Source organism: Herpailurus yagouaroundi, unplaced genomic scaffold (genome assembly GCF_014898765.1).
Source record: "Herpailurus yagouaroundi ecotype Mexico unplaced genomic scaffold, PumYag 197, whole genome shotgun sequence".
Taxonomy (NCBI): domain Eukaryota; kingdom Metazoa; phylum Chordata; class Mammalia; order Carnivora; family Felidae; genus Herpailurus; species Herpailurus yagouaroundi.
This window is the reverse complement of record NW_024412428.1, coordinates 8977736-8991734: the sequence shown is the minus strand read 5'-3', so window position 1 is coordinate 8991734 and position 13999 is coordinate 8977736. Positions and strand designations below refer to the sequence as shown.

The 13999-nt window shown below is 45.8% G+C and overlaps 2 long non-coding RNA genes across 4 annotated transcripts in view; both read right to left on the bottom strand.

Annotated features, from left to right (window-relative positions):
• Positions 1 to 2781: 2781 nt before the first annotated feature.
• Positions 2782 to 5358, bottom strand: LOC121012801 (uncharacterized). Its single transcript, XR_005782313.1, has 2 exons — positions 5295 to 5358; positions 2782 to 3523 (listed from the first exon to the last, which is right to left on the bottom strand). It is a non-coding gene; the product is annotated as an uncharacterized LOC121012801 (long non-coding RNA).
• Positions 5359 to 6022: 664 nt separating this feature from the next.
• The window catches only part of LOC121012802 (uncharacterized), a 9300-nt gene continuing 1323 nt past the window's right edge, over positions 6023 to 13999 (bottom strand). For 2 of the 3 annotated variants that reach the window (XR_005782315.1, XR_005782314.1), the window contains 2 exons: positions 7766 to 8170; positions 6023 to 6997 (listed from right to left, as the gene is read on the bottom strand). This is a non-coding gene — a long non-coding RNA (uncharacterized LOC121012802). The remainder of the gene's footprint in view (positions 6998 to 7765; positions 8171 to 13999) is intronic. The other variant, XR_005782316.1, reaches the window with a different exon arrangement.

The following is a 13999-nucleotide window of genomic DNA, read 5'->3' as shown; positions in this document are numbered from 1 at the left end:
CCCTTCCCTGCTTGGTCTCTCTCTCTCTCTCTCAAAGATGAGAAACATTAAAAAAAATTTGAAAAAAAAATCACATGGATAGCGCTCTATTCCGTTGCTCTACACTGGGTCTCACTGTCGGAGAATAAGCCCGGGTTAGGAGAGAGACGTCTGAGGGACGTCTGAGGTTTCTCGTAGGAGATGAAACAGGAAATCGGTTAAGAGAAGGGATGCAAGAAATGGGGTCTTTCAATGCCACCTAACACCACTCAATCCATTGTCAGTGAGACACTTGATGGCACTTAGTTGTAGATATAAAGACTCTCCTTATTTATAAACTCTGGTCATTTATACCTTTTTTAAAATTCATCACTGTCAACTTCTGCTATCTTTTTCATGATTCTCTCTAGCACCACACTTACATAGAATAGATTTTCAGTAAATGTTGTCAGCAACTTCTTTCCCTGTGACATTCATTCATTTACTTATTCACGCAAGAAACATTTATTAGGTTTTGACTTTATGTCAGGCACCACGCAAGGGCTGAGGATATGTCAACCTTAGTCATAGTCCCCATTCTCAAGGAAGTGGCTTAGGGGGGAGCAGAGATGAACAGAGGAGAAGAATCAGCCTAAGTGCTATGATGGGGGAGACGTAGAGTGTTATGGGGCTCACGGAAAGGGACTGGGCACCAAGGAATGGGTTCCAGAAGCAATGCCTGAGCTGATTCTTGAAAAGCATGGCGGGGCTGGGAAGGTGAGAAGGCCAGTTGGGAAAGGTGGTTATAGACGGAAGGAGGAGGTATATAGGTCCGGAGCAGGAGGGGTTTGGAGTGCAGGGAGAAAGCAAACAGGTCACCACCCCATAGGCCTGTGTTTGCCCACATCCATTAGTAGTTCATGAATTCGATGTAAAGAGATAGAATAGGAAATATCAGAGTAGTAGTAAGAGTGTGTTTTGCTTCATGAAACTTACATGTGTTGGAGATACACGTTTGAGTGTGTGTGTGTGTGTGTGTGTGTGTGTGTGTGTGTGATGTGCATGTATATGTATGTCTGTACTGAGTACAGGGATTTATCGTTAAAAAAAAGTTTGAGGAACTCTACTGTAGGCTGGAAGTGCCACTGGTTTCTACACCGAGGGATGACATGATTAAATTTGCATTTTAGTATCATTATTCTAGCCGCGGTATGTAGAATGGACTTGAGGGGCTGGAATACAACATAGCGGCAGGTGTTAGAGCAGCTATCTTGTAGGATGAGATAGGATCCACATGTTGTAAATGGCAGATGAATAGATAAAAGGAGCACGGGTCTCTGATGATTGTGAACTACCATACCAGCCCCGTACATGTATCCGGACCTCCAAATGAGGGAGAAATAAATCTCTAGTCTAGTTGAGCCCACCATTATTTGGGTTTGTAATGACAGGCTAACCCATATTCTTTTTTATTTTTATGTTTTTTACTTTTTACTTAAATTTTAATTGTTAACATGCAGTGCAATATTGATTTCAGAAGTAGCATTCAGTGATTCGTCACTGACGTACGACACTGAGTGCTCATCATAACAAGTGCCTTATTTATTTACTTATTGAAAGTTTCTTTATCTATTTCGAGACAGAGAGAACACGCATACTTGTGAGCAGGGAAGGGAAGAGGGAGAGCAAGCAGGCTCTACACTGAGCGTGGGGCTCAATCTCACAAAATGTGAGATCATGACCTAAGTTAAAATCAAGAGTTGGATGCTTACCCTTAAGACTGAGCCCCGCCCAGGCATCCACAAGTGCCTTCCTTAATACCCATTACCCATCTAGCCCATCTCCCACCCACCTGCCTCCATCATCCCTCAGTTGGTTTCTATAGTCAAGAGTCTCCTGTGGTTTATTTCCCTCTCTCCTCTTCCCCACCCCCTTCCCATATGTTCATTTGTTTTGTTTCTTAAATTCTACACTTGAGTGAAATCATATGGTACTTGTCTTTCTCTGATTGACTTATTTCGCTTAGCATGATACATTCTAGCTCCATCCATGTCGTTGCAAATGGCAAGATTTCATTCTTTTTGATGGCTGAGTAATATTCAATCATATATACACCACATCCTCTCTATCCATCACTTGATGGACATCTGGGCTCTTTCCATAGTTTGGCTATTGTTGATAATGCTGCTATAAACATCAGAATGCATGTGCCCCTTCAAATCTGTATTTTTGTATCCTATGGGTAAATACCTAGTAGTGCAATTGCTGGATCGTAGGGTAGTTCTAGTTTTAGGTTTTTTGTTTTTTTTTTTTTTTTTTTTAATGTTTATTTAGTTTTGAGAGAGAGAGACAGAGAGGAAGCAAAGGGCAGAGAGAGGAGACACAGAATCCAAAGCAGGTTCCAGGCTCTGAGCTGTCAGCACAGAGTCTGAAGTGGGGCTCTAACTCACGAACTGCGAGATCGTGACCTGAACCGACTGAGCCACCCAGGCACCCCTATTTGTAGTTTTTTGGGGAACCTCCATATTGCTCTCCAGAGTGGCTGCACCAGTTGGCATTCCCACCAAAGGTGCAACAGAGGGTTCCCCTTTCTCCACTTCCTTGCCAACATCTGTTGTTTCTTTTGCTGTTAATTGACAGGCTAACCAATATTCTTAACTATTATGCCTGCCTACGACAGATGAACTCTAAGATGGCCCATGATAATCCCTACCTCCTGACATTCACACGTCTGGGTAATCCCTCCCCTTGATCATGGGGTGGGACCTGTGACTTGCTTCTAACCAATAGAATACGCAAGATGAGTAGGTTAATATTCAAGAATACTATCCATGAATATTATTATCCATGAAGAGATAGTACTGAAGATTCTGACCATCAAGTCTTGCTTTCAAAGTCTCCCCTCTGCTGGTTTTGACAAAGCAAGTCGGTATGTTATGAGCTGTCCTGTGAAAAGGCTCGGATAGCAGACAACTGAAGGTAGCCTCTGGCCGACAGCCAGCAAGGAATTAAGGCTCTCAGTCCAACTGCCTGCAAAGAGCTGAATCCTGCCAACAACCAAGTGAGCTTGGAAGTGGGTTTTTCCCAGCCAAGAGAGCTCTTCCCAGAAGAGACCCCAGCCCTGGCCAACACCTTGATTGAAGCCTCATGAGACACTCTGAAGTAGAGGACCCAGATGAACCGTGCCTGGATTCCTGACCCACAGAGAAGTGTGTTGTCTTGACCTAAAACTGAGTTGGGAATAGCAGAGGGATACAACTTGGGCAATGCAAGCTCTAGGCTGGTCCAGTGAGCATCAAGGGAGAATATTTAAATATTTATGGCCAAGGAGTGCAATGAAGGGGAGGTTGAGTCAGAGTCCGAGCAGTAAGTTTACTGGCTTGAGAAAGGGGAGAGATTCTTGTTGGATGTTCATTGGTGAGGCAGTGAGTCTTGGTCTTGGGTAAATCGGGCATTTAATGGAAATCAGTCTCTTGGTTCTTAAGTTCCATTCTTCAGAGGGTACATTCTTGAGATTCCACATTTCATATCTTCTGGTTCCATTTAAGATTGAAATCCTTTCACTCTAGGAATGAAATTGGATATATAGCTGAAGCAGTTTCTTTCTTTCTTTTTTTAAGTTTCTTTATTTTGGGGGGGGCACGTGAGCAGGGGAGGGGCAGAGAGAGAGGGGAGAGAAAGAATCCCAAGCAGGGCCTGCACTATCAGCGCAGAGAGTCTGATGTGGGACTCGAACTCACAAACCACGAGATCACAACCTGAGCGGAAACCAAGAGTTGGAGGCGTAACAGACCGAGCCACCCAGGCACCCCATGACTGAAGCAGTTTCTAAGCCAAGTGTTGCAGAAGCAGACTGGTTCTTCCTGACGGCTCACAGTAAAATTCAACAAGAGAGAAATGACTTAACGATGGAACTGTTAATAAAAAAAGCAATCAGAACTTAAATATTTGGGCAGTTCTCCATCTGTTCCTGTCGAAAAGAAGGAGAAAGCCTGTTTGCGAGAGAACGGTAGGGCGCCGCAAAGTGACCATTGGATAAGGAGATCCGCCATGTTGGCAGAAGCCAGGTGCTTTTCTCCAAGACGCTGCGGGAATGACGAAGGTGATTCAGAATCCTCAGGCCTACCATTCCCACACAGGCCCAGAGTGGGAGGGCAGGGAGGGGCAGTTTCAAAAGAGGGGTTGCTGGAACTTTCAGGAGGCTCGGTGTGGGCTGCTGGGCACTGCCTCACTTCACGCCGTGTGATGGCCACCACACTCCCCAACCGTGCTCCTCAGCCGGCTGCCTCAGGTAAGCAGCCAGTGGGCCCAGGTGCAGTGTGGGCTAAATGGTTGCTCCCTCACACAACCCCCCCCCCCCACAGCCTGCGTGCCCCGAAAGGGAGAGTAGTATCTGCACTGCCTCCAGTGTGTACAATCACTGGGGACATGGCTGCCTTCACCTATATTTCAAAGGATAGGACCCTGGAGCCATAAGAGTGGTGCCCAGGGGAGTCATGGCAGGTGAGGCCATCCAAAGCCATGGGGGCAGAGCCGTTGGAAGCTTTGGGAGCCATTTTCTGCCCAAAAAAGCTGGGAGGCCAGGACCACTACCCCAGTGTATGTGAAGGGTAGAGCATCAAGCCAAAGTAGATTGTTCTTTAGTCTCAAGGTCTAATGGAATTTGCCTCGCTGGGTTTTGGACTTACTCTGGACCTCCCTCCTTTCTTCTTTCCTGTTTCTTCCTTTGGGAACCGGAAAGTCTGTCCGGGGCCTGTCCCACCAGTTCATGTTTGGGAAGCACAGGGTATGTTCGGTTTTGCGGGCCAATAGCTGGAGAGGAATTGGCCTCAGGATGAATCTCGAGTCTCACCCATAATTGATTGGGATGATATTCATTTATTAATATTTATTTATGATTACTTTTTTCTAAAAATTTTAAGTAGGCTCCATGCCTAACATGGGGCTCAAACTCATGACCCCGAGATCAAGAGTTGCACACTCTGCCAAGTGAGTCAGCCAGGCACCCCTGATTTAGATGATATTTAGATGAGATTTTAGAGTTTAGGGTTGATGACATGTGAGACAGACATGGACTTGGGGGGGCCAAGGGTAGAATGTTGCGGACCAAATGCTTGTGTCCCCTCTAAATTCGTATGTTGAAACCCCAACCCCCAAGCCCCAAAGTGATGGTATTTGGAGGTGGGGCTTCTGGAAGGTGATTAGGTAAGGAGGGTGGAGCTCTCATGAGTGGGCCTGGTGTCCTCATGAAGACCGCAGAGATCTCCCTGTCCCCTTCTGCCACATGGGGACACAGCAAGAAGACCACAGTCAATGACTAGGAAGCCAGCTCTTACCAGACACTGAATCTGCTGGTGACTTGAGCAGAACTCAAGAACTCAAGAACTGCTCAGCCTCCAGAAATGGAAGAAATGAATTTCTGTTGTTTATGAGCCATCTGGCCTATGGTATTTTTGTTACAGCAGCCCGGACGTACCCGGACGTGAAGGTTGGAGAGAAGCGAAATGTCCATCAGTGGGAAAGGGATGAACTGTCTTCTATGACTGCAGCAATTAAAATGATTGAACGAACCCTCCACGTATAAACATAGGTAAACCTCACTGTTGTCTCATTTTGGGAGATTGCCACAGCCACCCCAACCGTCAGCAACCAGCACCCTGATCAGTCAGCAGCCCTCAACATTGAGGCAAGACCCTCTGCCAGCAAAAAGATTAAGACTTGCTGAAAACTCATCTTTTAGTAATAAAGGATCTTTGAATTAAGGTATGTACATTGTTTTTTTTTCTTTTTTAGATACAATGCTATCGCACAGTTAAAAGATTATAGTATACATATAACTTTTATACGCACTGGGGAAGCAAAAATTTAATTTGACTTGCTTTACTGTGATACTCGTTTTATTGTGGTGTTCTGGAACTAAACCCACAATATCTCCAAGGTATGACTATATAATTCTCTATAATTCTCACTTAGGTTGTAATGTTTAAACACAACGACCTGCTTATTTGTCAGGAAGGCATAAATCCAGGCACAGATCAAGAGGGAAGAAACAGTACAAAACTTATGTGTCTGCTGTCCCTACTTTATTTTATTGTGACTGCACCGTCAGGTAGTGAGAACAGCTAACTGGTGAGCTGGGGAAAAGGGACAGAGGTGAGGTTGAATAAGGGCTGTTAGAAGTCTTCATTGTAGCTGTCAGAGAGGGCTTTTCGGAAACGTGAAATTTGCGATGGGATTTGAGAAAGGAGTGAGGCAGCCTGGTGAACATAAGGAGAGGCTATCACGGAGAACTGGATGATGAACAGTTTGCTTGCGTAGTTAACCGTTTAGGAATGATTCATGTAAGCCATCATTTATGCACATAAATCACGAGGAAGACCTAAAATGTAGCAGAAAAACAAGCGGAAAGAGAGGAAATAGAATTTGCCTCCCAAGCCCATCACTCTCAATCCCCTACAGTTGAAGTAAAACAGGACACAGAAGGAAAAAAAAAAAAAAACCAAAAAAAAACCAGGCAGGAAAAGGACTCTGGAACCAGGAGAAGCCGTCTAGAGTGACTTGTATCTTCTTGGAAGGGGAAATAGGATCCCAGATGTACCGCTCCTTTTCCCATTCAGACTTTAAATGTGTTGTGGTTGGGGTTGCTTGGCACAGCACTGCCTTCTCCAAATAGAAAACCTGATCACAAGCTGCTCTCCCTCTATGACATGCCAGCTACCTTGTAACATGCTTTTCAGCTCGCTAGAAAAGGTTCTGCCCGTCACCAGCGAGGTAACTTGCCAACATTTGCCTGAGTAATTCACATCCGGTGATGGATTCCTCTACTAAATGTAAGGTCCTCGTGCAGTTAGGTGCTAATGTATTAGCATCTCGCCGGGTGGAGGCAATCAATGACTTACTGCGGTGCTCAATGAAAATACTATTACTCCAGCTATCACGGAGGACTCGACATTCATTCATTGAGTTACGTACCCGCAACACTCCAGAGTGTTACCAATCCGCTTAACAGCCTCGAGTCCTGGGTTTCCTGTTCCTATTTCTAAATTAGCATAAGGAAATACAAAATCATAAGCAAGGAGAATCCCCACAGGCGACTGCCAAGAGGTTCTGTGTTTATTTTGGCATACATAAGAAATGTTTTGAATTCCCCAAATGTGGAGCAGTTCTTTTCATTAAGAATGGGTGATTAAGTGAGGCTGGCCTAATAGCTCTGGTCTTTAAAGAGTGCCTCACTGCTAATGGGAGCACTGAAGCAGAAGTATAGTCAGTTCATGAATAAAATAGAGCAAAAGCCCCATTTGGGCTGGATATGGCAGAAACATAGGTATAAGGTTCTTCGTTTCCTTCTCTTGTCTATTACCTCCTCATGTGACCTGTGAGAAAGGGCAACATCAGAGAGAAAAAATCCATCCTGAAAGTCTGTCTTTTTCATCCTTCTCTTGGCCTCACTAGGTCCCACTTGGTGAGGTCTGTGGTACCCCTTTCTTGCTTTTTCATCATTAACTCTTGTTTGGCGGCCCCCCCCCCCCCACTTGCTAAGGGTAGCAAGTTAAAAAGCTGCATTTCGGGGTGCCTGGGTGGGTCAGTTGGTTAAGCTTCCGACTTTGGCTCGGGTCATGATCTCACAGCTCGGGGGTTCGAGCCCTGCATGGGGCTCTCTGCTGACAGCTGGGAGCCTGGAGCCTGCTTCAGGTTCTGTGTCTCCTTCTCTCTCTGCCCCTCTCCCACTCACACTCTGTCTCTTTCTCTCTCTCTCTCAAGAATAAACATTACCAAAAATTAAAAATAAAGCTGCATTTCTACATACCTGAGAGAGGTCAGAGTCCACATGAAGCTTGGGGTTCCAGCCAAACCGTGGTAGGCAACTGTAAGCTCATCGCCAGTGATTCTTAAAGCCACGCTAGGCCTAGGGTCCAACGGTGACAGTTGCTGTGGCAGAATTGGGTCTCTGCTCTTCACAGACCTGAGACGCAGAGCACCCGTCTGTGGAAGGACTGGACCCTTGGCACGTAGGGCATCTGTTTGGTGAAGAACTCTCCCACTCCTCTGAGATAGTGTTTCTTAAACCCTCTGGATCGACATTCACAGGAGATATATTTCACTTCACAATCTGTATTTGTCAGCGTCCAGCCGTCAGGCAAAAGGAAGCCAAAGGAAGTATTTCCACGGAGAGAACTTCGCATAGGGAATTGATTAAATAGGTGTTGGAGGGCTGAAAAAATTTAAAAGGAACACGGGAGTCACCATGTAAGTAGTAACTGCAAAAAGCAGCTAGTGCCTCTGGGGCCAGAGATCAGAGAGAGGAGAGGAGGGCGGGGTCCTCAGAACCCAGCAGCCAGGAGAAGGAACCTGGAGGTGGGACCCAGACCTCTGAAGAAAGGCACTGCCTGGTTCCTGTTGCTAAGTCTGGGGTGGAGGGAGAGGAGGCGCCAGGGGGCTGGTTCTGGAAGTGCAGCTAGAAGGTGGAGACAAGTTCTGGCCACCAGGCCAAAGGGCCACTGCTTGGGTGATGCTGACAGGAAGGGACCCTGGGAGCAGTGGCTTCCTCGTCTTCCAGCCTTGTGCTCTTCTACGAGTGCACCCACGAGCCAGAGACAAGGGAGAAATGTGGGTTGTGGGGTTCCAGCTCCCCCAGCATGGAACAGTGGAGAGAGGGTAGGTTTGAAGCCCACTGACCGCCATATAGTACTTGACCAGGGCTACACGTACATGCCCTGCATTTCATTTCCTATTGCTTCTGTTTGATTCTACCTTCCCTTACTGTATCTTACCCTCTCACATTTTAAGCATTAAAAAGCTGGACGGGATGCATTACCTTGATCTCATGACCTGCTAAACTTTGCTCTAGGTCCTAGTAGTGAGTTTGAGCGTCGGAATTCAACACCACTTACCTCCGAACTCCTTCCCTACCAAAAGTCACTTGGAGGAACTTCCTCGTGAGGCACCCTCGCACCGAATACATATGGGGGCCCATGATTTTCCATAGGCTTCAGGGATATTTATATGAGGAGGCTGTAAATGTCCTCTATAGCACTAGAGGGGGAGAGCCACACAGAGCAGGGTTAACTCAGGAGAAAAGTTAAGGAGCCAGCCATCAGTCAAAAATACTGTGCCCTTATATAAAAGGTATTATAAAGACGTATTGGAAATACCCATAAGTGTTCATCAGAGGAGCTTGAGATCTAGTAAGGAGAAAAGACAAAGGCCAATGGGTCAACAACCCACAAGCTGCCACTAGGCAGTATGGTTAGTTGTCAAAGCGGGTGGTATAGGCAGGAAACTTTGTGAGTGCAGAGTAGGCTGGTACTATTGTGAGCAGGAATGACCTGGAAAGATTTCATGTAGAGGCCTGAGTTCGTTTTTGCAGAATACAGGTCGAATTTAGCATCCCAGGTGAAGAGAACATTAGACAGAACGAGGTGAGGAAGGACCCAGCAAACTTGGGGCAGGAGTGGAGCTTGGGGATCAGAACTAGTCAGGGAAATCTGTGTGTCAACCAGAACTGAGAGATGAAACCCTATAAATGGAGAGGGTAGGATTGAATGTTGGGAACTATTGCCACAATGAAGGAGCAGGGGGAAGAGCTGGTGAGCACACTGAAGTATGCTTTCAGGAGAACCAAGGTCATGAACCACTAAGGAAGGTGGCCAGCAAAGTCAAATGCTATAGCAGCCAAGACTGAGAACTGAGGGAAAATGCCTGACTTTGAACCAGATGTGCTAAGTCTCCGGGTTTTGTTGTTTTTTTTTTTTTTTTTTCAATTTATTTAAAAAATTTTTTTAAAAGTCTTTATCTTTTATTTTTTTTTAACATTTATTTATTTTTGAGACAGAGAGAGACAGAGCATGAATGGGGGAGGGACACAGAGAGAGGGAGACACAGAATCGGAAGCAGGCTCCAGGCTCTGAGCCATCAGCCCAAGCCTGATGCGGGGCTCGAACTCACGGACCGCGAGATCGTGACCTGAGCCGAAGTCGGATGCTCAACCGACTGAGCCACCCAGGCGCCCCTAAAAAAAAAGTCTTGATCTTTTAAAGAGAGAGAGCATGCTAGTGGGGGAGAGGGGCTGAGAGGAAGAGAGAGAGAATCTTAAGCAGGCTCCATGCTTAGCGAGGGCCCAATGGAAGATTAGTCCCCACAACCCTGGCTGGGATCATCCACCTGAGCTGAAATCAAGAGTTCAACGCTCAACTGATTGAGCCACCCAGCTGCCCCAGATGTGCTAAGTGTCTTTACTGAGGCTCAGGACCATATTGTCTGTAGATTAACCCGTTAGTACTTGCAGATTTGCACAGTGTGTTTATTACCTGAAATGATCCAAAGTCTCCAGTGAAAACAACAAACCATTTTTGTCAGTCCTCACTCCTTGCCGGCTCCATAGCCACGCTAGGTTTCCTAAGGCCATGCTTCAGTTGCCCATGGTCTTCCTTGGTGTGACCACCCTCCCTCAGCTTTACTTGAAGGCAGCTGTTGCGTTTCACTGCTGTCATCATTCTCCTTCAGTGGCTTGTCCCGCCGAGCTGTGTCTCTGGGGTCCCGACTTCTCCCAAACAAGGAGGGTTATGCATTGGGACCTTGCATTTGCAGACTTCTTCATGGCTGTAGATTGCACTACAACCCTGGCCAGCTGCCTTGTAAATGCAAGTGACTGGTCACAAGGGAAACCAGATGAGGGCCAGATGGGTCAAGTGAGCCTATCATCCCTACTACAAAAACATGTGTTCTGCCGATAGCAGATCAGTATTATCTTCTCCGGGAGTAAAGGAGACTCTATTTATATGCTCATTATATATGCAGAGTTGTGATCAAATTGCTAGAGGTGACAAGTCCAGGTGTTGCTTCTATAAGGATGTCATTGCTATCAAGTATTAACTCAGATTTTGTTCTGGGTTTTATTGCGTGAATGCTATCATTTCTTCTGCATAATGTAAGCTACGATCATGGAGACCTGAATTTCTTTTCTTTCTTTCAGACAGCAAATCCCAGCCACGATCAATTGCTTCCTCATTTATACTAAGTAGTTCTCATAATTGAACCCACTATGCAGGTAGCCTGGACAGGTCATGTGTATAAGCCTTTTTTTTTTTTTTTTTTAATGTAAATCCAAGTTAGTTAACATACACTGTAATAATGACTTCAGGAATAGAATTTGGTAATTCATCACCTACATATGACACCCAGTGCTCATCCCAGCAAGTGCCATTCTTAATGCCCATCGCCCATTCAGCCCATCTGCCCCCACCCAACACCCTTCTAGCAACCCTCAGTTTGTTCTCTGTGTTTAAGGGCCTCTTATGGTTTGTCTCCCTCTCTGTTTTTATCTTATTTTTGCTTCCCTCCCCCTATGTTCATCTGTTTTGTTTCTTAAATTCCACATATGAATGAAATCATATATTTGTCTTTCTCTGACTTACTTCTTTTTTTTTTTCAACGTTTTTATTTATTTTTGGGACAGAGAGAGACAGAGCATGAACGGGGGAGGGGCAGAGAGAGAGGGAGACACAGAATCGGAAACAGGCTCCAGGCTCCGAGCCATCAGCCCAGAGCCTGACGCAGGGCTCGAACTCACGGACCGCGAGATCGTGACCTGGCTGAAGTCGGACGCTTAACCGACTGCGCCACCCAGGCGCCCTGCTCTCTGACTTATTTCACTTAGCATAATACACTGTAGCTCCAGCCATGTTGTTGCAAATGGCAAGATTTCATTCTTTTTGATCACCGAGTAATATTCCATTGTGTATATATATCACATCTTCTTTACGCATTCATGAGTTGATGGACATTTGGGCTCTTTCCATACTTTGGCTATCGTCCATAGTGCTGCTATCGACATTGGGGTACGTGCCCCTTTGAATCAGCACTCCTGTATCCATTGGATAAATACCTAGGAGGGCAATTGCTGGGTCGTAGGGTAGTTCTATTTTTAATTTTTTTGAAGAACCTCTATCCTGTTTTCCAGAGTGGCTGCACCAGTTTGCATTCCCACCAGCAGTGCAAGAGGGTTCCTCTTTCGCCGCACCCTCGCCAACATCTGTTGTTGCCTGAATTGTTAATTTTAGGCATTCTCACAGGTGTGAGGGGGTATCTTATTGTGGTTTTGATTTGTATTTCTCTGATGATGAGTGACGTTGAGCATCTTTTCATGTGTCTGTTAGACATCTGGATGTCTTCTTTGGAAAAGTGTCTATTCATGTCTCTTGCCCATTTCTTCACTGGATTATGTGTTTTTGGTTGTTGAGTTTGGTAAGTTTTTTTAAATAGATTTTGGATACTAAGCCTTTATCTGATATGTCATTTGCAAATATCTTCTCCCATTCTGTCGGTTGCCTTTTAGTTTCGCTGATTGTTTCCTCCGCTGTGCAGAAGCTTTTTATCGTGTTGAGGCCCCAACAGTTCATTTTTGCTTCTGTTTCTGCACAAGCCTCATATTTACTGAGTATACTGTGGACCGAATCAAGTAGAATATGCAGATATCTACTGTGTTGCAACATATGCTTTTAATAGCTGGCACCAGAGTTCCTCTTGGGGAAAATATTTTGTGTAGGAAAACACTTTGATAAACAATTTAGGAGTGGAAGGTGGTCCAGAAGGTACAGATTAGGAGAAAGAGATAACTAAAAGTACTGTATAAAGAGAGAAAAGAGGAAGGGAGAGGGATGGGACCAGGAAGATGTTGATTAGTGGGGAGTTGCAGCTTATGCTGAGAAAGGATGGGGGAGGGGTTGGTGGATACCAATGCCATTGTGATACTGAAGGCCTTTCAAGACCATGGACTTCTAACTTTAGGCTATTTACATCCTTCATTTAAATCCCTTTAGTTGCGGGGCGCCTGGGTGGCTCAGTCGGTTAAGTGGCCGACTTCGGCTCAGGTCATGATCTCACGGTCTGTGAGTTCAAGCCCCGCGTTGGGCTCTGTGCTGACAGCTCAGAGCCTGGAGCCTGTTTCAGATTCTGTGTCTCCCTCTCTCTGACCCTCCCCCATTCATGCTCTGTCTCTCTCTGTCTCAAAAATAAATAAAAAAACAAAAAAACCCTTTAGTTGCTCCAAACCTTCAGAGGAGCCTGCTACACACACACAGCCAAAGAAAAGTGTTTGATTTCCACACTGGGTCAGCAGGAGAGAAGAGTTGCAGAAGGCGAGATGTGAGAGAGTCCCTGTGTTCAGAGGAAGCGAGAACTCAGAGCCAGAAGTGACCCTGTGATGGTAAGTTACTCTGCCCCCCACGGGGGATGTACAATCTTGGAGAAGACACTGGCCTTTCCACAGGAGGTGGAAAAGGGACTTGAGGCAATCTCAACAAGATTTTTGTGGACAAGGTGACCCCGACTGAGAACTGGATGATATACACAGTAGCTTGCTATTTTCAATCATAATTTCTCAAGAGACGTTTATTGCTAGAAAACGACAGGGTCAGTAATTTCCCCCATTTACTTAAATCTCTAGGTCTCATTTTCCTCATTTGCAAAAGCTGGAGATTGGATGCAGAATATCTCTGTGGTCGCTATTAGAGTCTACCGCTGTAATAACAATCTTACAGAGGCAGAGAACAAATTGGTGGTTGCCAGAGGTGGGGGCGGGGGTGCAAAATGGGTGAAGGGGGTCACCGAGTACGAATTTTGTTATAAAATAATTCCTGGGGATGTAACTTACAGCAGGACTAGTTAATGGCACTGTGTTGTCTATTTGAAAGTTGCGAAGGCAGATCTTAAAAAAAATATTCTTATGTTCTTTTTTGGAGGTACATTCACACACAGTGAAATGCACGCATTTCATTACCTGCACCATTCCATGAGTTTTGACAAATGCACAGACCTCTGTAACCCAAACGCTAAGCATGATACACATCTTCTCCATCACCGCGGAAAATTCCCTCTTCAGTGGAGCCTGGGCGATTCGGTCTGTTGAGCATCTGACTCTTGATTTTGGCTCACGGGTCAGGAGATCGAGCCCCACCTCCGGCTCCGCACCGAGCGGGCGCCTGCTCAAGATTCCCTCTCCCTTTCTGTCTCTGCCGCGCACCCCCCCCCCCCCGCCTTCCCC